Raw genomic sequence first — 23,544 nt, 5'->3', positions numbered from 1 at the left:
CTCCTCTCAGTAGATTTCAATCACAATTGCAGGTTTCAAAATAATTATTCGGTTCTTCTTTGATAAATACTAAATCATGCATTTTTACATTTCATTCTTTCTTCAAAACAATATAAAAATATGAATTTCCTCCCCCTCCCCCCATTCATCACAATACTAGTACACAGCTAAAGTGGTATCAACTTTTAGGAAGCTTTTATACTCTCCTTCAAATGACATCAAAGTTTCTGCAATCCGATGTCTCTATCAATAGAAATGTTAAATCAATAAAAATGGCGACCCTATTGGACCGTATCTGTACTTTGGAGGTTTTTGTAACAAATCTACTGAGGTGTACTTACGAAACATTGCTTAGTACGCTTAGTAACTTTATGTATGGTCTTAATATTCATAGAGAGAGTTGAACTCGAAAAGTAAGCACAAACTTGGATTTGACCCTCTGTGACATCTTTGGAAACAGATGCGTGTAAAAACATGATATTATGTAAAATGAGATTTCAAGTTTGAGACATTACAACTCCTGAACCAAATACAATACTGACCTCTAATTTTCTCCAAATATTGATTATATGGGAAAGATGTTAATTTCTACATGGTTTTCGTAAACATTTTTAATTTTTTTTTTTTTTTTTTTTACTTTTTAGAGAAATATTTACGGTGCATTCTGAACAATGTCTCCATAAAAACCTAAGATGGTTTGAAATAGCATTACAATTTTCAAATTTATATAAAAACCATATAAACAAACCATATAAGCAAAACAGACAAAATTATATCAAAATCGAAATGATACATTTACTCTGGCGAAACACACTATGTCAGCTTTGATGGCCTGCAATCTTGATTTTTTTTTTTTTTTTGGAGTGATTGATCCAAATTTTGTTAGAAACTTTCTAAAGCCAGGTTGTTTCAAGCTTCTACCTCTATTTGAAAGAAATTTTTGCTTCATCTCATCTGCTTCAGAACAATCCACTTTGAAATAATAGCGATCAGCGTCACCTAAGCTACCACTTGGTATGGAAAGTTAGTTTGCAGGCACAAACGCTTGTTTGTCAATGCAAGAGTCTGCGTTTGCTAAGACTACTACACGCACCACTGGCACTGCTACACGCGCCAGTGCCAGTGGTGCGTATAGTAGTCTTAACGCGCGCAGACTTTTTTTATGACCAGCAATGTCTTGTCACAACTAAAGTGCCCATTTTTACAACGTGAGTTTTCAAGTTTGAAACATTATTACTCCTGAACAAAAAGCGGTACTGACCCCTAATTTTCTCCAAATATTAATTATATGTCAAACAAAATTCCTGAAACGTTTCAAGATAATCCTTCAGTCATTCTCTGATTTATGCCGAATCAAGCATTTTCATGATTTTCCTTTTTTCAGAAAAATATCAAAAAATTAGTGTTTTTTCCTTAAAATCTCAATCCAGTTATCACAATAACCCACAAAAATGGTATCAACTTGTAGAAAATTTTATTCTCTTTTATATGACATCACATTTGTTGAAATCTGATGTTTCTGTCGAATTCTATCATTCAAATAACAAATTCAGTAAATATGGCGGCCATTTTGGACGCCATCTTGGATTTGGAGGCTTTCGCAACAAATTTTTTGAGGTAGACCAGTGGAATGTTGTTTGTTACAATAAAATCTTGAAAATAAGCGTGGTCTACTTAGTTTGTAGAGAGAGTGCAACTCACTCGTTAAATAAGCGAGTTTTTGGGGTTTGGCCCTCCGGTTAGGAGTGTAGGAGTGAAGCAGATTGATTAAGAGGCGGACCAAGACAACGTATGAGAATGGCAGTTTTTTTTTTTTCCTTTAAATTATGTTGACTAAATGACAGCACATTGAACTGTACTTTTGTGATGTCACATATCGGAGAATAACCAGTCACTCATTTTTTTCTCAGTTTGCTTGTGTCATAAAAGACCTAGTACCAGGTGCTCCTGATAGATGGATAGATGAGATGAATGGATTGATGGATTGATTGATAGATGGATTAATAAATAGATAACTAGAAAGAGAGAGAAAGAGAGATATTTCGTCGGCTGAGAATGATAAGGGCGTTAAGTTGTCACAAAACCCATAGTGTTCAAGACAACTTAACGCCCTTCTCATTCTCAACAGACGATTTATAGAAGGGGAGAGACAAGATTTGGTAATGGAAACAAAAATAAAGCAAATATTATTTTTACATCACTAAATGAACTCTATTTCTTCAAACTGTAAAGGTATTGAGTTCTTGTGCTACAATGCATACAGTCACCAAACACAGAAGTGCGATGACCTGACAGGTGAACTTGTAGTGACTGCAGTAAAAAGACTTTCTAATAAGTACATTTTATTCACAGGAACAATTTCCTTGGTCATCTATTTGATCACATCCAAGGAGCATTGACCTATCTTATCATCCATATCAAATACTCATGCTTGCAAGTACAAATTGCAATTGTTGTCAAAGGTGACATATCTTTTATACTCTAAAACCCAAAATTTTGGCATGCATTTTACTTTCTAGAATTTTGTGAGAGCCAAGATTCGCAAAATCAGAATGCACGCGAAAGTTCTTGTCTACACAGTATGCATTGAATGCCCATGGCAATTTGCGAAAATTTCATATTGCAGAAAAAGGCAGTGGGCTGATTTTACAGTATCCACTCTTGTGCAAAAATGCAGATGTCCTCACAATCTTAACTCACTTTCTTTGCAAGAAAATTGTTTGTTCAGTGATGCACAGTTTGACTGGCGATATCTTTGTGGAACGGAAAGTCTAAGTCATGTATTCTCTAAACTAGTAGCATGGATATGAGAAGAAAGAATTGTTTTGTCTTCATTCAGTGTATGTATTATGTCTGTTCTTTCACATGGTAATGCGAGTAGAGAATAGGATTTGATATGATGGTGATGGTCACGTTCTGGTTATTTCCCAGAGTAATATTCACCTGTGAAATGGCTTTAATCCTTTGATAAGAAAACTTCGCAAAAAAAAAAAAAAAAAAAAAATGCTAGGATGATTGAATGTATGGCAATATGTCAATGTATCAGTTCAATTTCTTAGCTGCGAATTTAGGAGACTAAAAGTAAATCATCTTCACGCTAGAATAACCATCAGCTATAATATTTGATTTGATTTTCAAATTTTTTGATGGCAATGCTTTGTCCCCCAGTACTGTATCCCCATACCCTGTTCCTTTGCCTGGTTGCCAAAAACATTCTCTTAAATGCCCACAGCATAAATCAAATTAACAGGCATATGTAAATGTGAAGTAAGAAGCAAAGCGCAAAGCTCTAAGCATATGCTGTGGCATAGCATTGATTTTTGTGTGACACATTTTATTCACAGCCATGATTAGTGACATTGCCTAGCCTGCCCGGGAGGGGAGTGTCTTCGAATCTGCACTCAGGGATTCACTTGGAACTATTTTAAAATTCCAATCGATGTCATGGCACTTGCCAATCAAATGCCTCATGCATTTTGTCCCCCTAACTAGCTGCATTGTTTCGGCTCTTTCCTTTCATGATATCTCATTTTCTGGTCTGCCGTGTGGAATGCAATTTTAGGGCTTATTAGTCTAATTCTTGCCAAATTTGTGAGGGGTACCTAGAGGGAAAATCCCCCTGGTCTGACCCCTCCTCAGTTTGACCGGCAGCCATTTGGACAGCTTAGCCAGCCTCGTGAGTCATGCAGGAGTTCTACCCTGCATGGAATGAAGAGCTCTCATCTTGACACTGGTCACATGATTATAAGCTTACATAGATACAATAATGAAACAACATACTCGGTACTTACAACTTCACAGACTAGAAAGTACTACCTTTTACATGGCTAGTACCATCACCAGTATTTTGTTTTCCATGCTTGTTTGATATCTAAGAATAATTTATAAAAATCTGACTGTTTAATGATCAGACAGTGTATCTGGGCCATACCCATTGCTTTAAACCCACCCTGCATTCCATCTATGATACACATCTCTTGTTTTTGCCTCCACCTCAAAATTGGGAGGCATTATGATTGCCATGAGTTTAAAGTAAAATACGTCGTGCTCTGTTGTATTTTGATTCCTGCATTTAGGAGTGTGGGGATAATTGGATATGAATTATTTCCACCAAGTTCTGCCGCTGAACTAATCCACAGCAATCATGCTTCGGTAGTACAATAAATTTGTTATATTGCACCATGTGCTTCCTCTTTCCTCAGGCTAGCGATAGGCTATTCTTAGCTCAGGCAACAGTACACTGCAGAGAATAAATTAGCAAAGCTCATGTCATATTGGGATTTGTGTGTGTGTGTTTGTGTGTGTGTGTGCACAGGTATTCCTATGAAGTTTGATTTGTTAGCAGTGATTATATTTTGCCAAATTGTTTTAATGTTATTAGGTGCAGCATGTAGTCTTGATGATTCGTTTTCATGAGATGTTGATGTTGAAAATGACCAAAACAGAGCAGGTTTTCATTAAAGTATTTGGGGGAGGTACCTTTTTTTGGTAGTCCCCACGTGAACACTACACAAGGGGGAAAGACTCGGCGTACACATCGCTACGACTGCATTTTAATGACAGAGTCTGCTAAAGCCATCACAAATGAGACAAATCTGTAAATCCACTCCCCGACTGAGTCTCCCTTCCCATCATGCTTTGCAGGAAAGAGAAAACAATGTTAGCCCAGAATCCATATTTCTGATGTTGGTCGAGATGAACTGCATGAGCATCATTGACACAAACAGTGCATGTTCATCACATCAGACCATTACAAAAAGTCCCCTGTATCAAGTGGAGAATAATGCATTTGTAGTGTCAATGATTGCGAGCCATTTCCGCCGTTTTCATTGAATTACATCGTTCTTGGGAAATCCAGGCATGCAGTTGTAAAACTTGATGCCTAAATATTTTCCAGCATTCAGGAAAAAAAGGAGCTGTTACACTAGAGATGCAATGAATTCCTGAAAGAAATGCTCATATAGGCCTTTTTTCTAGTGACTGAACATATTCTTGCTGTGCGTGGAAGGTTCAAGGAAGGAGTGAGTTATGGCATTTGAACATATTTGTGCCTCCCTATGGCCAGTAGTTGTTATGTTGATATATTTTGGGTCAAACAAACAGGCAATAGTGAAAGGGATTGTGAAAAAAAAAAATTATCTTGTTGATTTTATGGTCAGATCATTTAATAGTTCTCAAGTAATTTCTGTGGTACCCTCTCACAGATACAGCTTTGATGATCTTATCTTTAAATTTCAGGATTATGTAAGGAATTATAAAGTGATGTTACTTTTAAGTGGAGTAGTTTCACAAAGCTTGCAACATAGCCTCCCAAAACAAAACAAAAATTATGCATTTTGCCATCGTCTGAAATTCCCAGTCAAAATGAAAACCAGAAGAAAATATGCTACTATTCATATTCTCACTGAAATGCTATTTGAACTAATGTTAGAACAGTGCAGATTGCATCATATAGTATGCTATGTCTTAAGCTAGTAGTAGAACCACACTGAACAATTTGTATCAGTACCTGCCCCAAAATCTGTGCCTGTAGGAGTGTGTAAAGTTTGGTCTTGATTTATTCTAATATACCACTCAGTTTCAGCGTGTAGGCCTATGTATAAAATGCTTGTGTTACATGTAAATGCTTGCAGCACATCCACCGACTTGGAAGCAGACATTTTAGTGCTGGAATTCCCCAGTTTTCAGCGTCTAATGGGAAGTTGTGATTTGTCCTCGTAGAAGCAATGAACCCTTGCTTGAGATGTTTCTCCTAATGTGCAGAGACGTGGTGACCATATCTGTTACGCCACTAAAACGTCTCTCAGGACATAGGCGAGGACACATCGTTAGTTTGTAAACACTTCGTTATCACCAGACACTTCAGCCCCAAGAATGTGTACCAGAGCTCAAGTGTTTACACGTGATATGTAATATCAAATGATGAGCGCAGATATTTTCCCCAGAGGAGAGAAGACAAGTGTAAGAGGTTTACTCAGCATTGTGCAAGGACGACAATCGGATTAAGAGCTCTAACATAGACGTGCAAGGCTGCAATTGACTTTTGCGACTTAAGAAGTGACATTTTAAAAGTGTTGCAGATGTAACGAATTTCTGCCTGATGTGGGATCAAAAGATAAAGTATTATCCTCCCAGATAAACAGTTGCGTGATTCTATATTTGATCATGATTGGAGGCTGTCATGTGAATCACAAACTGAGTCACTCTTCGTCCTATTCATTCATTCCGTGGCGATCTTTGTGACAGTACAAAGATTGGCAGGTGCTGCTGCATCCTGCAGGGTTCGTATAGATTTCCATCGCTGGATACCGGTCTGCCCACGGAGATGATGCACTATGGCCACCGGATGACAGGAAGTCAAGGCTTGGGTCTCTGGGCATTCAGCAGTGAATGGCCAGCGTGTCGCTCCACATGATGGATATGAATACAGCCTTCCACCCTGGCAATAATATTTCTCATCTATATAACCTAAGTATGAGGAGTGCGAGCTGTGACCTTGTACATGTACCCCATTTGATGCTACCCCATACCGCAGGCAGTCAGCAGGCTAGCATCACACACAACATATGCAAGAGCAAAACAGCAACACTGAAAACCGATATCTAGTACAACTGATTTGGAGTCGATGTTTGATTAGGATTTCGTATGAATATCTATCAGAACCCCCTGAATCCTAGTGAATAACTCTTATGCACTCATTGCAAAGCATGCATTGCATTTTTTATACCAAAGTTTACAAGAAGTTTGATGTGGTGTCAGGAAATCATCAAATATAGTATCTTGTGGGGCAAACAGTGAAAAAAAAAAAAAAAGTTGTTATACTTATAGAACTCAGCCCATATTATACTAAGTACAGAATCGAAAACAGCATCCCTACTTAGCAAAATATATAAATAGATAAGTGAAACCTAACAAAAGAAGCATGTTTGATCTTTATATGTTATTTCTCATATTAAAGCTGCTTTATATATGCTTTATACCTCTTAAGTTTGTATTTTTTTGATTTAGATGGAAATTGCTTCAAGTAGGAGAAATATTGTAGCCTAAGTTGGGTACCCAAAATGTGCATGCTCATGATGCAGATATTGATCATGGGTCGCCAACCTTGGAAGAGATCTTCCTTCTGTGGCATTCACAGTATAATATCATGATAGCAAAGCTCTCGAACGAGGGTGGTTGCAACCGAGTCTGCGCTGAAACGCCGGAGGAAACCCAGCCCAAAATGGAGGGGATTGCAATTCTTGTGGTGCTGTGGATTTGGACGTAATCGCTTCGTTATGAACTGAGCTCCCTCTTCCTGTGGCTGGCCAGATCAGTTTTCGCTTGCATAATGCCACCTTTTAATGTTTTGGAATGTTTCAGCCGAGATTTGGGGATGGTATGCATTGCAAACCAGCCAGCGACACGGACCTTGTTCATAATTCATTCTGATAACCCATAACTTCTCAAATACCGCACTCTCACCCGTCCCCGATTCATAAAGCCAGTGTCCATTGATGCATCATTACAGAATGAACTTGCCTTTACAAGCACTGCTTGAGATACAAAACCTGCACATATTGGTGTCTTTTTCCTCTCACCTTCATAAAAAAAAAGTCCTCTCTTGTAATGTGAGAATTAGACACTCTGAAAGGTAACATCCTCACTTTAGGTGGCAAAAGGGAAAGATGAATGATATGATCCAACATCCATCAACGCCATTTTGAATAGGATAGTATGCAGCATAAAATAACTTGATGTTTTTGTTATCAGTTATATGATAAACACGTGGCTGGGGGGGGGGGGGGAAGAAAATCACATCATGTAGTTCACAAGTTTGTTTGTTTTACTTTGTGTTTTATTTTTTGCTTTTCTTGCTCTTTCAGCTTTTCAGTAGAAGATAATATCATCTGTTCTTGGTTATATCTGGTTATAATATCTGTGCCAAGGCATGAAGATATTAAATATACATGCATTTAATGAAACCAGTTCATGCTCAATGTAAGTTAAGTGGACTGTAATTGATGCATTGTTGGAATCTTTGCTGTGTGTTCTGTATCGCTGCAATATCTAAATCATTTAATTAAGTGATATTTATCATTGTATTTTGATATCTTTGTTGTATTGAGATAGCTGCCATTTTAAGAACGTGTTTGGTTCTAGACAATTTTGTATTCTCGCTGCATCTTTTCCTTAGAGTTTTGATTTTTCAACTTTATCAGTAGCAGTGCTATCAATGATAATTCATCCACAATGGCAAAGTCTGCCACTTCACATTCAAAATTAAGTCTCTAATGCATGTAGCTTTTATCTCATTTATATCTAGATGAGTGATTTATATCAACTAAAGGAAAGGGACAATCTCCACAATGGATTTCCTGCTTATTAAAACAACTTCAACATTACTGCAATAGATGCCTACCTGTTTATACACATCAACACACTTCAATAATTAATCAAAAGAAATTTCAAAATAGGGCAATCATTAAGAGAGAAAGAAAAAAAAAGCAGCTAGCAGTGAGAAGTGGAGATTAAGGGGGGGGGGGAGACAAGAATGTCTTTTGATGTAATCAGTAGAGGACGCCATCACCTAACATCGGTGTAATTAGGGAAGAGATGGGCAAAAACGTAATGAAAGAAAAGTGTCACTGTCGTAGCACGTATCAAAATATGGAAGTGGGAGAAATGTCCGGTCTGAAAGAGAGAGACGGTTGTGAGGAGATTCGGCTGTGCAGCTCTATCCTTGCAGGCTGCTGATTTGTGTACGTCAGAGGTGCAGCTTTCTGTCAAATCCCATCATTTCTTGTCGCTTCCCAATCTAGCCATGGCAATGAATTTGTTTTATGGACTGTGCTGAGCTGATTTGATTGGGGGGGGGGGGGGGGAGTAGAAGGGATGGGGTAGAGGTAAGAGAGTTTGGTTAGAAAGGGGTGTGTTTCTGTTATTATATGTGTGTGTGTGTGTGTGTGTGTATGTGTGGTCAGGCGCAATGTGGGTGTATAATTTATTTGTTTTACAAAAGTTTTTGCACTGACTGTTGGCTGGGCCATCTAGCATTGTGATATGGTACACCAGATGAGATAAGTATCATGTAGCACTATAAATCATTGTTTAGCGTGGAGGCCGCCATCTTAATGAATTAGAATGCACATGTTGCCGTGTTCCGGATATCAATTCAGGTGAAAAAGATCAGATCTAGTCACTCATTTCATGTCTGGCGATGTCTCTATTCAGAAAGGGGCATGTGATTCTTGTTCAAAACTTGTTTGAATGCCATATTCACATTGGATTTATGTGGGACAGCAAAAATGTTTGCAGCATGGCACTTTTTATTAGTTTAGACCCAGACAATGTCTGCTAGTCAGTTGGTTTGGAACATTTTTCATAGTTATCTGTGGTTATTATTTTGCTTTTGCTTTTTCGTCAAGTGGCAGTCCCCAGTTTAGCCCAAATTTCATCCTTCAATACCAATTGATATCACGTGTCTTGTATTTTGAATCAAATCGCCTCCCATAAGGGCAATGAGCAATGGAAATGTTGTTTACTATGTATTTCCTTTCCACTTCCTTTCAATTCTCAAGGCATTTGCCTGTAGCCTCGGTACAAGAATATGAAAGGTCGTTAAAGATAGGTCGCATAATGACCCATGGATTCATGCTCTAATGTGTTTACCATAGGAAAGAACATTTCATGAATAAACAGTTGGATTTGTGTTTGTTTGTCTGTGTGTCTTTTCCTTCCCATAATGCATCGCAAGGTAGGGCTACATCAAACTGATGTCAGGGTGCATTGCGCTATTGTGTAGTTGCAAAATTTGTTTCTTGGGTTTTTTTTTCTGTCTACTTTTCTAGAGTGTATATTGCATGCACAGATAGCTTTGGGTGGTTTGAATACTATATATGCCGAATATTTCGTGAGGTTTTCATTTTTGCGAATTTCACGAGACAGGTGCCAACCGCGAAATTAAAGGTAAGCGAAAATAATGACTCTGATCCTGACGTGAATGTGATGAACACGTATACAAAATGTACATTTCACCGTTTAGGACAGTACTCCACGATCGCAAATTCAACCACTCTAAAAAACGTCATGAAGTCCCAGTTTGCGAAAATGTAGACTTGCTAAATATATGGCGCATACAGTTGTTTAGGCATTTTTGACAGATGAGCTGATTGCTGTGGCAACGTATAGCTTTATCCTGAAACAGTATCTCCCTTCCAGTATGATTCAATAAAACTGTACTACTATCATGATATTGCAACAGCACAAAATATTTTGGTCGCTCGTTACTGTCAGATACAATTTGCACAGAGTCACTTTCATGATTATTGTTACGAGAAATACATAATGATTTCCAAGTCCCCTACTCAGAAGTTACTGAGGATCATTTTTCCTGTGCTAGTATTTGCTGGAGAATCTCACAGGCAGGATGCCACTTGATAGCAATATAGATATCAAGCTGTTTTTCTTATGAACATTCCTTTGATGTGTTACGCCATTGATGAACGATGGCACACAGATGTGTGTCGTGTTATGATACTATGCACATAACAGTTAGGTCCTACATGATGGTTGGACAGGAAATGAAACATATTGCCGCAGTTTTCTTGTATTTTTTTTATATTTTTGTAAGCAAGGGGAATCAATAACAATTCAGTAGCTTGTGTGATAGAAGCAGGAGGAAAGAAAATGAGGAATCCATGGTAATAGTCCCATCTATAGAGATTCTCCGTTGCTCTTGGTGGCGCATCCTACTACATCTCCCACCATGATGGATCGCTTACATCCACCTTCCTTCCAGCCTTCTGAGCTGTCTACTCGCTGACCTTCGTGTCAGATTAACCAAATTATCAATCTCGGGGGAGCGAGATGAAGAATTGAAGAATTACATGTGATTTTTGCCTCCCGGCAGCCCAGAAATCTATTTTCCAGAAGATTGTGAGAGGCTGTACAAGAGGCAAAAAGGAGCATTTCTCATGAGCCTCTTTTTTTTTTCTCCTTCTGGCTATGATTTTATGCTGCTGCCATGTGAGAGAAGAAACTCTGGGCTTTCAAAAGCAATATTTGTGTTTTCAACGTTGAAGTCACTTTTATTGCTCTAGTATGCTGCAAATGTGTTTGTGCCTCTATAATATATGGCAGAAGTATTGCAAAAGAGCAATGCGAGCATTATGTACTGTGTGAGACAATGACACACAACTACAGGGGTGTGTGTGAGGGCATGGCTACAAGTGGTCTGTAATCCGAGACAAATCTGATAAGCATGTGTGTGACTATCAAATGGAATATCTGATACCCTTCCTTATTTTTTCCTTTGATATACAGGCAGTTAAAAAAAAATGTACATGCACTTGGTATTTTTTTTTTTTCTTAAATCAAAACTGAGTGTGGATGCTGATCATAAACTATGTGACCGGGGGTCTCAGAGAATTGAAATGAGAAATTATATCCATTTTCATCATAAACATGCAGAGGAAAAAAAACCCAAACATAACTAGAGATGGAAGCTGTATTAAATCTGATATGAGTTGTTGTGAAAAAGCATTCATCACGAAGAGAAATGAATGATGAGATTGAGGTCACTTTTTTTTAATTACTTGCAGCCATAAAATATGTTTTCAAGCCAAATTCTCATTCCTGTTCACAAAAAAAAAAGTGATGTGCAAAAAAAATACTGTGAATGGAAATATCAACCTGTCTGTGGAATGGAAAACCAAGATAGACATTTTACCTCTCTTAACATTTCCAAATATTACAAGTGAAGTTTCCTCTGGTCCACCACAGGGTCTTTCATAGAATTATTTGTTGGGTTCAAAAGAAGTCGGTTGAAGTTGTGGGTGTAAAAGGGGTAGATTCATACATGTAGATGACCTATAAATGTATTTTGTGCAGTTACTGCAGGGTAAATGTTTTCTCACACAAGTGATATTCCCCCATGGAAGGGAAACATGAAAAGGCCTCGTAAATAAAGCCTCCGCCAGCCTGCTTGATATGGCTAGCCTTGCTGACAGGCTGAACCTTAAGCCTCCATGCTCCTGACCTCCCTGAACCCTTGGCCCCTTCAGTGCCTGGAGAACTGATGGAACCAGCCACGGCTTGGTTCCCGCTTCTTACCACTTCCTATTGCATATCTTGAGCAAGTTCTTCAATTGATCCATAGCATATCCTGCTTGCATTCAACTTTGTCACGTTTCTCTACTCTTTGTCTCTCGTTTCTTTGGGGGGAGGGGATGGAGAGATCTGTTTCTGTCTCACTTTAAACTTCACTGTCATGTGACATAGCTGGAAAACTGTTGTTGTTACCGTTGTTATTTCTAAGGTGTTCATCTCAAGGAATGAGAAGGGTTGCCTTGGTAAGGTACAAGGTCTGTATGTTGCTAGACTGGAGTTCAGTCACCGTGACCCTGCAGTCATACAAAGTGTTTAGGTTGCTGGGTATAAACGGAATGTGTGTCACAAGGAGATGTTGATGCTATCATTGCTGAGAGGATTTATTGAAAAGAAAATGATTGAAAGAAATGAGAGGTGGTTATACCATTCTAGTATGAAAGGGCTGGGATTATTTGAAAGCTGGGAGATGGAAGTGACCTTAGTGTATTGTGTAAGGGAGACCTGAAAACACAGAAAACTTGACTGAATGGAGAAGGTTGAAACAGTAGAAACTGTCAAAAAGAATTACAGAGGCAGTTCCTTACCACATCACTGTAGGCCTAAATATATGTAATGCAATGTCAATACCCCTGTTATTCTATATAAATGTAAAGTGATGAATCTGTCCATGTGACAAGCAAGTACAGTTTCTCCCAGGCCATAGTGTCATTCTCATTAGTGAATCATAGAGTCAATAAATATGAAAGAAATTCATAAATAAATTGAATAACTGATTCTGTTTCCAACTGTCAGTCTTAACATGAACCAAGATTATTTTGTTAGACTGTGGCACAGGCAGCGTAGTATACATCCAGAGTGAGAGATTTAGGTCACTGGTGGCTTGATTCTGACTTACATTACATATGACCTTCTGCTATTAAATGAGAGTAGTATTCCCTGTCTTAGAGCTAACTGTCTTGTCGAGCAACTACCAAGTTCTCACTCATCTCGGCAGCAGAGAAAGTTTCTTCTACCGTCCTCCTGGCTGGTAACTTTACTCTATCTTTCCCTGTCTCTCTACCGATGGATGTAGCCCTAGTTTGCAAAGGTTTGTCACAATATTAAGGTGTCAAAGACCCCTTTAGTCAGCTGTATCGCACACTTTTATCCCTGTCGTGGGTTGGGGGGAGAGGAAATGAGTTTTGCCAATCGGAATAGAGCTCTCCCAGTGTCTTTCTTCTTGTCGGCTGCGAGGGTGCAGGAAATTACCGAGTGCCTGCAGAGTGTTGGAGATTTTCTGCTCCTGACCTAAAGGGTCGCAATTTCGCTTCCCTTTGGAGGAGGGATGCGTTCTTTGCTCAATCTGTGTCCAGGCAATTAACAGGATGTCTGCATCAGAAGCTACAAGGTGATGCTTTAGAGAGCAAATGTGAAATGTCTGAAAAAGCATCATTAGACTTTAAGGCATTGTGTTATCTCCATGGCCTTGTAGGATTTTCTCCTCTTTATTCCTTCTTCTGTCAGAGCACTACAGGTCTGGTTTAACCCTAAAAGATGCAGCTCCTTTCAGTGATGTACATGGGTTATTTAGATCCAAATTCGGCGAGAAGATGCTTTGAATTTTGCCAGAATTTCCTTAGCTAATGATCTCCTGTCATCAAACAATGGCAATGTGGAAGAATTCAGAAAACTGAGAAGAGTTTTTTTTTTTTTTGTGTGTGTGATGCCTTAACAATCTGTGATAAAGGGATAGCAGGAGAAGGATACACTAAATGCTGCTGCATTTCCCTGACACCATTCATATTGCACAGTTCTACAGTAACATTTTCCAGACCCTGGCTGTACCACTTATTGAAATACTCTGCCAAAATTCTGTCATATATTTATGATCAAATTATCACATGCTTTTCACTCAAAACTAATTGGAAATTTCACTGGCAGCAAGATGCATGTATGTCTACTTTGTGTTTCTTCCTAGGGTATTTGTGTCAATGTTCTGAAACATGACAGTATTTCAGTCAGTTATATTCTGTTGTTGGTGTCAATGGCCCTGATGGTGTGCATCCCCCAACAAATGACCCACAATAGCTACAGCATTATTCAGCTTGTCTGATCACAGGAGCAGACATAGGTGTGACGTGGAAAATTATTACATTTAGGGAAAAAATTTAAAGGGCTTCAAAATTTGTGCTCTTCGGGGGGATGTAACAAATGAAGATTTCTAGTCGTCTATACACTATTTTCATGAGGCATTCCAAGAGTTCTCAGAAACAGCTATTCCTTTGTAGTGCTGTGTAAGTTTTATGGTTAGTAACAATAGATTGTGATAAAGAAATACAGCTGTATCACAGTGAAGCTCTGAGTAACAACATGCACAATAGCTGACTTTGATGTAAGCTATTCAGTATATTAAAGAAATGCATTTGAATTTTTCTCTTGCTTGTGGCCAAATATTACTGTCTGTGTGGTCCTCCTGTCTTTGCAAACAGAGATGATATTAAAAATCTTATATTTTAAAGGATCTTCAAAAATAAAATTTGTGGCATAGCACTTGGATAATTAGGCAAGGAAAAGGCTGAGAGAAGTTGAAGAGAAATTCATTTTTGGGCATGTCTTAAGAAAAATAAGAAAAAATTGCATCAAATGCAATTTGCTGTCTTCCAATAGGCAAAACTGGAAAATGCAGAATGACTTTGACTTAGCCGGATGATACGTGTGAAAGGCAATCTGACGGTTCAGGCCTCGCGATGCGCCAGGAGTTCCGGCTCTATGAACGGGATCCCGCGGCGTCTTGGTTTGATAACGAGAACCAAGACAGATCCATCATCTTTCTCTCTGTATCATATTCAATTAAAACTTTCGGGCCGTGGAGACGGGCAAAAGCGTTGGATTAAGAAGTGCAGTGACACATGGCGGATAGGGTTCAAGCAATATCAAGCTCTACGCCTCATTTCTGTCCATCCGACTCCATTCCGTATCAGCCCCTCATCTGCATGCTAATGAGGCTTCCAATGATGACTGCCTTTGGAAAAAAAAACATCAGTAATCACACGCAATAAAGAGTAAGCTTAGCCTCAAGTCAAGGTCCAAGTAATCAAAAGAGAAAGAGTGTGAATGTGTGCTCTTGCATGTGAGAGAGATATACATAGATCAATACACAGAGAGGGAGATATATATAGAGAGAAAACTGTGAGGTTTGTAATAAGTAACGTTGGTCCTATATTTGATTGGTTCAACCAGAGTCACATGTGATGCTTCCGTACAGGGTATTGAGTGAACAATTCAAATACGATGACATGTTTTGATTGTAATATATTGAGTCCTGACGGTGGCTGTGTCCTTCAACATCACAATTGACTTCCAGCAGTCAAGCTATGACATTTTGCATGAGCTCATATATATTTCATTTATACCTGCTTTTGTCTGCAAATAGTGTGGCTATTAGTTTTCTGTAATTCTTCCTTTCTAGATCAGCTTCATCTTACACTGACTTCACCATGGCAACAGGCTCCTTTCAAATATTTGTTTTCATTAAAAAAAATGGTAGGTGGTCTGCATGAATCAAACTTGTGCAAAGATGGATGAAATAGAAATCAAAATCGTCAAACTGATATGTCTTTACATTATGAATCAGGAAGTATACATGAAGACTACACCATATAAGTTTTAAATTTTGGAAGTGATCAGAAAAAATGGTGCAATAGGCTTTCTTCAAACACTTTCACAACATACAGCTCAGATTGACACTTTTGCATACATTCTGGATGGGAAACTCTTGTGTAAGATGCTTTTTCATTAGGTGAAATTTCATTTCCTTTAATAAACAAACAAGCAAAATATAGCCAATATCGTGTTAGTGTTACGAATCTTCAGATTGCTCAGAAAGATGGCGGCATTGATCTCTGATCATCAAAGGCACAAATGCACCTGTAGAATTCTTTTGTTCATCCATAGAAAGCTTACAGCTGTTTGAATAATAAAAGCCAGTTGGAACTCCATCCTTGGAACCTCCTTGGTGAAATTATCAATAATTGCATATTTTATATACATCAATGGAATTGTGGTAGATTAAAGAAATCTTTCCTGAGACCAGCAAGTTTCGATGACGAACATGCATGAATGTGTGTTAGTGAAGAGAAACAAAGTCAGATATTGGCAATAAGTTCATTTCAGTGAGTGAAGGAGAAATAGGTAATGATTCACTGAAGCTAGTAGTAATGACACTTGGTTTTTTCACTGCCTAAAGTTGGAGGTGGTTTGAGCATAAAATTGACTCTGACTATTCTCATAAAAAGAGCTTCTCAAATGAAAGGTATTAAAGAGAACAGTTTATAGTAGGGCTGTATAAACCAATGAATAGGTCGCAAGATACCTAGCAGTTTAATTGATTAGCTCATCAGGTGGGCTGCAGTATAGGAACGTCTCATTTCCATGAAAATTACATGAAGTGGAGGATGTGTATATTTCATCACAAGGATAGTGAACGTAGCCTAAGCTCTGGTTGATGAGAGAGGGATTTTTTATGACAAGGTGTCCATTTTTAATCTGTGTATTGTTCCACAGGTTACGTCTCAGGACCGTTTATACAAGAGACAGTTTGTACTTTTTGTAGATCATGGCGAAATTGAGCGCATGTCTGTTCTAGCGCAGAGTACTGACTGAAATAGTATGTGAGGAATTCCAATCTGCCATCTCTTCCCACCCCTGCGCGAGAGGGGCGGGAATGAAATTGAGCATCACCTCAATCATCATCAGGCAACCTGCCATTGATTTATGGCAGGTTTTGTTTTAATTAAAGGTAGGCTAGGATGCCCCCTCTTTGCACCTGCCCAGGGCTTCAGCATCCCCCCACCCTCCTCCTCCCCATTCTGATCTCTCCCCTTCATCTGCCTGACCCTGTGGATGATTTGGAGCCAGGGCGATGCACTTTTCCCCCTCCTGCCATTTCACCTTCCAAACCAAAACTAAAAAGGAAGGTCAATTGAAAACACAGAACCAGAGAATTCAGTTTTAAAATACTTCTGATAAAGGGGAGGAGTGAATTTTGATGAGATTTGGTTGCAGGTAGATACATGGGGGTGGTAGATGAGTGGACCCTCCAGCTGGTGTGTTAGGTTAAGAGAGTTTGTCCAATCAGAAGGTGTGTATCTATAAGTAAGTAAAGCTCACTTGCATTGTCTGTCTACATCAACCTTGTACTTATATAGTTGTGCTGCTTTTTGCAGCTTCACTCACAGTGCGACTGAGGTGTACCCGTTCCTTGGTGAGATACAGTGCATGAGTGTGTCTGTGATCATTGGGCGTTAGGTATCCCAAAGATGTGTGATACCCTCGTACGAGACCACGGATATTGTGCTGACTTCCTCAGAAATGATAGCACTATCTAAGGTGTGTTTCAGTGAATTTATTTGGTCCTTGTGAACTTTGATTGCAGAGTCTCTCATGAGCTCTTGTTCATATGAATTGTGTCATCCAGTAATGTTCTCACCACAGATTTGCTAAATCTTTTGATAACTTATAAGTTTCTGAAGTAGTTCCATGACTTGCCTTTTGATTTCACCGGCCACTTTGTGACATGCCTGTTATGTTTGTTTGTTCGTTTTGTGCCATTACCCTAGTACTGGTACATTTTGTCCAGCAGATTGCGGTATTGAAGATCCAATGAAGTGGTTTATTCAAATTGCACGCATCATTTTCTATTGCCATGGCAACCTACCAGGCGAGTGTTGACATAGTCAGTGGCTTACTTGTTTTGAGTAGGTGGCTATCTGTCTCTTCTCTAGCTCGATTCCGGTGCTTGATAAGGGTAATTATGTATTGAGTACTGTTGAACGCAGTTACTTGGTGCCCTCGATCTCTGGAAATCTCCATAATGCTGCCGGTCATGTGACTTAATCCTTCAGTGCTTCTACCATACAGTCTGTAGTAGAGTGAGTTGCATAATAGATGTAGGAAATGCTGGTAGTGCAGACCCTGCCATTTGCTTCGGTTGCTTTAGGCAATATTTGAACAGCGACTGTGCTTCCCGAGTAGATTCCAAATACCCGTGCATGTTAGTAGAGAGTTCAATTTCGTTCGATACGCAAGCACCGCTCATTCACCGTTTTTCACCCTCTCTCCCCACTCACAGGTACTAGCATCTCATGCCTGATCACAGTACGAGTGCCTTGAAAAAGGAGCGACGGCAGACACCAAGTCTTTGATCCCAACTACCTTCCAGAATTGTCAGCCAGCCATAGGCATCAGAAGTTGGTTCAGAAGAAAACGCCAGATTAAACCAAGTCTCTTGAGAGTTCCCATTCCCCGTACCAGCAAGCAATTCAGGTAAGTGTCCATGTGTGTGTTAACTCTGCCCCCCTTCCCCTAGCCCCATCCCCATCCATCCACTCTGTTTTTCACCATACTATATAATCTGATCAGCATCATTTATAATTGCATTCTGTTGATGAACTTAGCTGCTCCTAATGTTGCTAGGATAAACAGGGCTGGGATGCTGGCTGTGTTTTGTGGGGGAGAGGAAGAAGACGATAGCGGCTGGCTCTGGCAGACTTTACGGAGACCCCTGCTAAATGAAGTGAGGGAAATCGAGGAGGGAACGGGATTAAAAAGTCTGAGCAGTCCCGTCTCCAGTGGCCACCCTCAAGTCAGATTCATCTCCTCTTCACGGTAAATAATCACTGGGCATAACAGCCTTCTTCATCCTCACACCTCACCCCGCCAACGAGATGCATGGAACCAATCTTGGCCAGGATTCCACGGCTGGTCAGAATCTCTATGGATTTGAAATCGTAGGGCAACTTTGGTCTGGGTTATGATCACTCTGATGATTTTTTCCAAGGCAAAAGAGATGATAGGTATATGATAGCAAGGGGGGGGGGGGGGGGTTAAAAGTTTCTGTCTGAAGTGACAGTCCGTAGTGGCATGCACTGAGGTAAGCAATGATTTTCTTTATTCAGGCTCTAATCTGTCCTACAACCTCCATCTAGGTCAGCGATTGAAGATTGCCCTCTGTCAGCGATTATCGCACGTTCATAACGCTAATGGATTAATTTTTCACACAAGGTCCCCCCCCCTTTAGTCATAATAAATCATAATCTCTTTTCCAGAGTAGGCACTGGATGGTTATAAGAATAATTTGCCAGCTTTGATATGCACAAGACTTGAGGAGAGGAGAGGGGAGGGGAGAAAACAAGGAAATGAAAAGAAAAATATGGTGGCTGATATGAAATATTGCAGAGACATATTGCATAGGCCTCTGGTTGAAATATATTCATTTATGTCAGAAAACGATGAGATGAAAGTTTGGATAGTGTTTAGGGCCTGCAGATATGAAGCAATGATGCAGCATATGAATCTCATCCCAATATGTTTGAACACAAGGCATGTTTAGATTCTCTTATTGAATTTTAGCCCCTGATAGCGGGGAAGTTTTATTGAACTCGCGTGGGTTGCCTCAACTAGGCGAAAGTAAGCAGTGTTATTGCAACTTCATTACTGTTATTGCCAAAGTATTTTGATTACAGAAAGAACGCGTACTTTCCAAAGCGAAGTCAGGAGAAATGATGTCACATGTAGTTCAGCACCCACCAATTTCACAGAGGACACCATGTTCTTTTTCATGGCACAATATACCGGAGTACATGAATTTCTTTTTTTTTTTTCAGGTTTAAGTGAAGCGAAAGGACAGAATAATTGCAAATAGCTGGGCTTAAAGATATAAGATGTGTAATCATACACATATTGGCAAAGGGACAGTAGAAATGTGCTTGTGACAGATAAGATGCATTGCTCATCATGAACAACAAACTAGAGAAGTTTCAGTTTTGGAGTCAACACTGCTATCTTATGAATAAGGGAAAGTGGTGTATCACTTACTTTCCATTTTTGACATATGCAGTATTTGTCTTGTGACAACATTAAAGGTAGGGAATCCCATTTGCATGCCTTAAATGAAGAGTTGTATAAATACAGTGGTATGTTGAAGAGAGTATCATTTTAGAAACTCCCATAAAGTATTGAAAGTGGAAGGTAACATTTAGTACATTTTTATTGACCGTTAGATTTTGAATTGAATTCTTTTCGGGGCTCACCGTAAATTCCAGTACATAACTAGGCTACCTTTACAGACCCATGCACTGCATGTGTGTCCCTCATGTATATTTTGTGAAGAAAATTCATCAAAACTTACAAACATTTCTATATACATTCTTGCCACACACTCTATATGTTATTACATCAGCTCTTATACTTTTAGATTTGTGTTTATAGATAAAAAATACAGAAGACTACAACAAAAAGGCTTAAGTGTGGCTGACACACAGAACTACTGAGTAGTTGAGCTTTGTGCATTATTCAAATTGTAGATAACTGTTGACTTCCAAATTTCTCAGCAGTGGCCTAAACAAGTCCCCTGAGGTTCATATTTAATGTTTTGCTGCATTTTGGGAGGTCTGTAAAAGGTAACCCCTACCTTTAAGCTTTCTTGCAGGTTTCTGCTTTCCTCTTGCTGTATTGCTCAAAAGCACTCTTGCGTTTGACTACGTACACAGTATTTTATGAGATTTGTTCTTCAAGTCTGAACCGCTGTTAATAGAAAACGTAAAATATTGGAAGTCTCTGGTGATCTTTGAATCTCATATGGAGTCAGTTAAAAGGATCACACTGTTACAGGAAAATAAACATTCTTAGATAAATGAATGAAGAAATTACCAAATGTCAATGACTTGATGGAAAGTCTTGTTAAATAAGAAGGAAAAAGGAGGACTGTCAAAGAAGCCACACCACTCAATCGTGCTTTGAACTCTAGTAGCATGCTAACTTCAAACTGCAGCCCTAGAAATCCTGTCCCAATTTTCTACAAAGTGTTTGGAGTAATGAGCGTCTGTTGTCAGGCCATGGCGGGTGTTTTAGGCTAATGCTGTAAGTCCTCTGAAGCCAGCAATTCTTCTTCTGCCGGTCTAGGAGTGTCCATGAGCAAGTGCTTGTGGCGGAGAGAATGCAGTCATCGTGCCGTGGGCATCACCAGGAATGGCATCTTAATCCAGCAGTGTACAGCTGCGTGTAATGGGGCACCACCGGGCCATACGACGCATCACAGAAAACAAGTTTGATGGCAGCTTCTTTGCCACTGGCTAAAATGTTTTCAGATGCCAGGGCGGGCATTACTTTGGGTAAAAAAACAAAAATGCGCCTCAAGGAAAGTCTCCTTCCCTCCCCCATGTAACCATTGCTTTTTATTGTGGAATGCCATACCATATGACTAAGTAGATAATTCCCCCATCCTGTTCCCCATTGCTTCAAACACTGCTAAGTGTTATTGTCAGATAAGATCATTTCTTATTTTATCCAAATAAGGAGGCCAATTGTCTTAAGTGCCCATATTTCTTTCATTTTCTGTACAGTCAAGAACAACAACTGACTGCAGTTCCAACTCCCCCCCCCCCCCGAAAAAAAAAAGAATGACTTAGAAATTAATGACTTTGTGCTTTATTGCTCATCTCAAGTTTCAGTGCTGTCCATGATTGTTTCTGCTGTTTGTTTTTTTCATGTTAATTACTTATTCTCCATTGTACCTTATCTGGCCCCCTCTACTGTGTGAGTGAAATGTATTTTTGTGGGAAGCATGTTCAAACAACACACTTATGACATAAACAAGCATAATGGAAAAGCAGTTGCGTTATCATGATCATCATATTACATAGTAGACAGTGGATTGATGTAATTCAGTCTGCGGGGTAATTAATGAGAAGAAAGCAACTTATTCAACAGTGTGCACATCCTGACGTAGAAGTTGTTTTTAGACTTTGATAAAATAAGATGAAAAAAATTCCACATTCTATATTTTTCAAAGATCATCACAGCACGAAGTGTCTGTTTTGTGGCATCAATACGACAGTTCTCATCACACGACTGAATTTTGCAATACTTTTTCTTAGGGAGCGTAGAGATTTATATTGCAGGTGTGATCTGTCAACCGTCTAAGCTGAGGAACTAAGGAGCTTTGAGGCATATCAGTGGGATGTGGTGTATTCGTGTTGGCATGCCAAGTGTTTGCTATTCCTCTGTCACTGTGTGCTTTGCTCAATCCTTTGTACTTAACCTCATACATAGTACAATAAGAACTTTTGGAAAGAAGGTTGACATTGAAGTTTAAGTAATTTTTTTTCTGTTATGTAATGGATTATGAAAAATAATTTATGACATCAGCAGGTAGAGTTATGACCGTATAATCTTAAAATGGGTAAGAGTGGGCAAAGTGACTAATGATTGAATTATATGAAGAAAGTACTGCTGACCAATCACATGTCCCAAATGATTGATACCATCAGCCTAATGGTTTCAGCACTAGCAAGCTGCCTACTTTCAAATATTTGTTCCAGCTATAAGTTCCCAGCTTGGCAAATAGGCCACAGCAAGCTGTAGCTCATTACCAAAAGCTACGGCCAAATTCCACAGCACCATCCACTGCTCAGAAGACGGGGGACACAAGATAATGTGGGAAAAGAGAAAGTGTCACAAAAATCAATTTGATGTGGAGCCATCCCCTCCCGGCCATCCATCAGCCATGGGGCCACATTTGACAGAGATTGGTGATGACAGCACTTTCTCCCACCCTGATCTCCACGACGACAGCAGCATCACCTGTCCAGCGGAGGAGGGGTGTTAAAACCCCCCATCCCTCCCCATTACATGATTGCTAAACTGACAGGCTTTGTTGGTAGCGCTGACTGGTGTGTGTCAGTATTACAGTGCAAAGTGCCATGGCAAAACAAACCGGGACAGTAGTAACATATCTCCCCGGTCTCGGGGGAGGAGGAGGATACACCCCTTCACACTTTCCTTTGAGGTCCCCGATTAAATCTGCCAAATTCAATTTGACATGCCGGCATTAAATGATTTGTCCCATCTTCCTTCCCCCGTTTTCTTTCTCCCCTTGACCTGTCTATTGTTTTTTTGTGACATCTAAAAGTGGTAGATTTTGATTAGCACTGGCTTCGTGTAAAGTGTACACGGGCACTTCGGAGGTGCAACATTTGTGGAGGGTGGGGTGGTGGCATGGGAGGGAGGTGGAAGTGAGAAGAGGAGATGTGGCAAATGATATTAAGCCATCCTTCATCATATCGTAACAATGTTTATGTTTTGCAGGGAATTTTGGCATATGACTGAATGAGCAATTGTGTAAGATCAACACACATGTGAACAGTGTTGAGATTCCCATGAAGTTCAGTTTTGGGATCAATAAGACCAGATGAACGCAATCAGACTGTTTCTGGTCCTGGGATGGGTTATCTTGCAAATCTAAAGTCCAAGGATACAAGGTCGGCAATTTTAACTATCTTCAGTGGATATGAAACAACTGTTTTTCGTGATCTGACTTTGCCATCTTCGTAAAGTATTCGTCATTTCCCACCCTGCTTGGTTTTCCATCAAAGTGGAATTCTTACCTCATAGAGAAAGTTATTTGCATTAAAACAG

The 23,544-nt window shown here is 39.5% G+C and overlaps 1 protein-coding gene across 3 annotated transcripts in view; it reads left to right on the top strand.

Moving 5' to 3' along the window:
- LOC140238094 (poly(rC)-binding protein 3-like) overlaps nt 1-23,544 on the top strand; it is a 236,303-nt gene that overhangs the window by 130,146 nt on the left and 82,613 nt on the right. For all 3 annotated transcript variants that reach the window (XM_072318024.1, XM_072318022.1, XM_072318023.1), the window contains one exon: nt 18,200-18,393. The gene's annotated coding sequence lies outside the window, so the exon portion shown is untranslated. The remainder of the gene's footprint in view (nt 1-18,199; nt 18,394-23,544) is intronic.

Source organism: Diadema setosum, chromosome 14 (assembly GCF_964275005.1).
Source record: "Diadema setosum chromosome 14, eeDiaSeto1, whole genome shotgun sequence".
In the NCBI taxonomy this organism is placed as follows: domain Eukaryota; kingdom Metazoa; phylum Echinodermata; class Echinoidea; order Diadematoida; family Diadematidae; genus Diadema; species Diadema setosum.
This window is presented reverse-complemented; position numbering and strand designations above follow the sequence as displayed.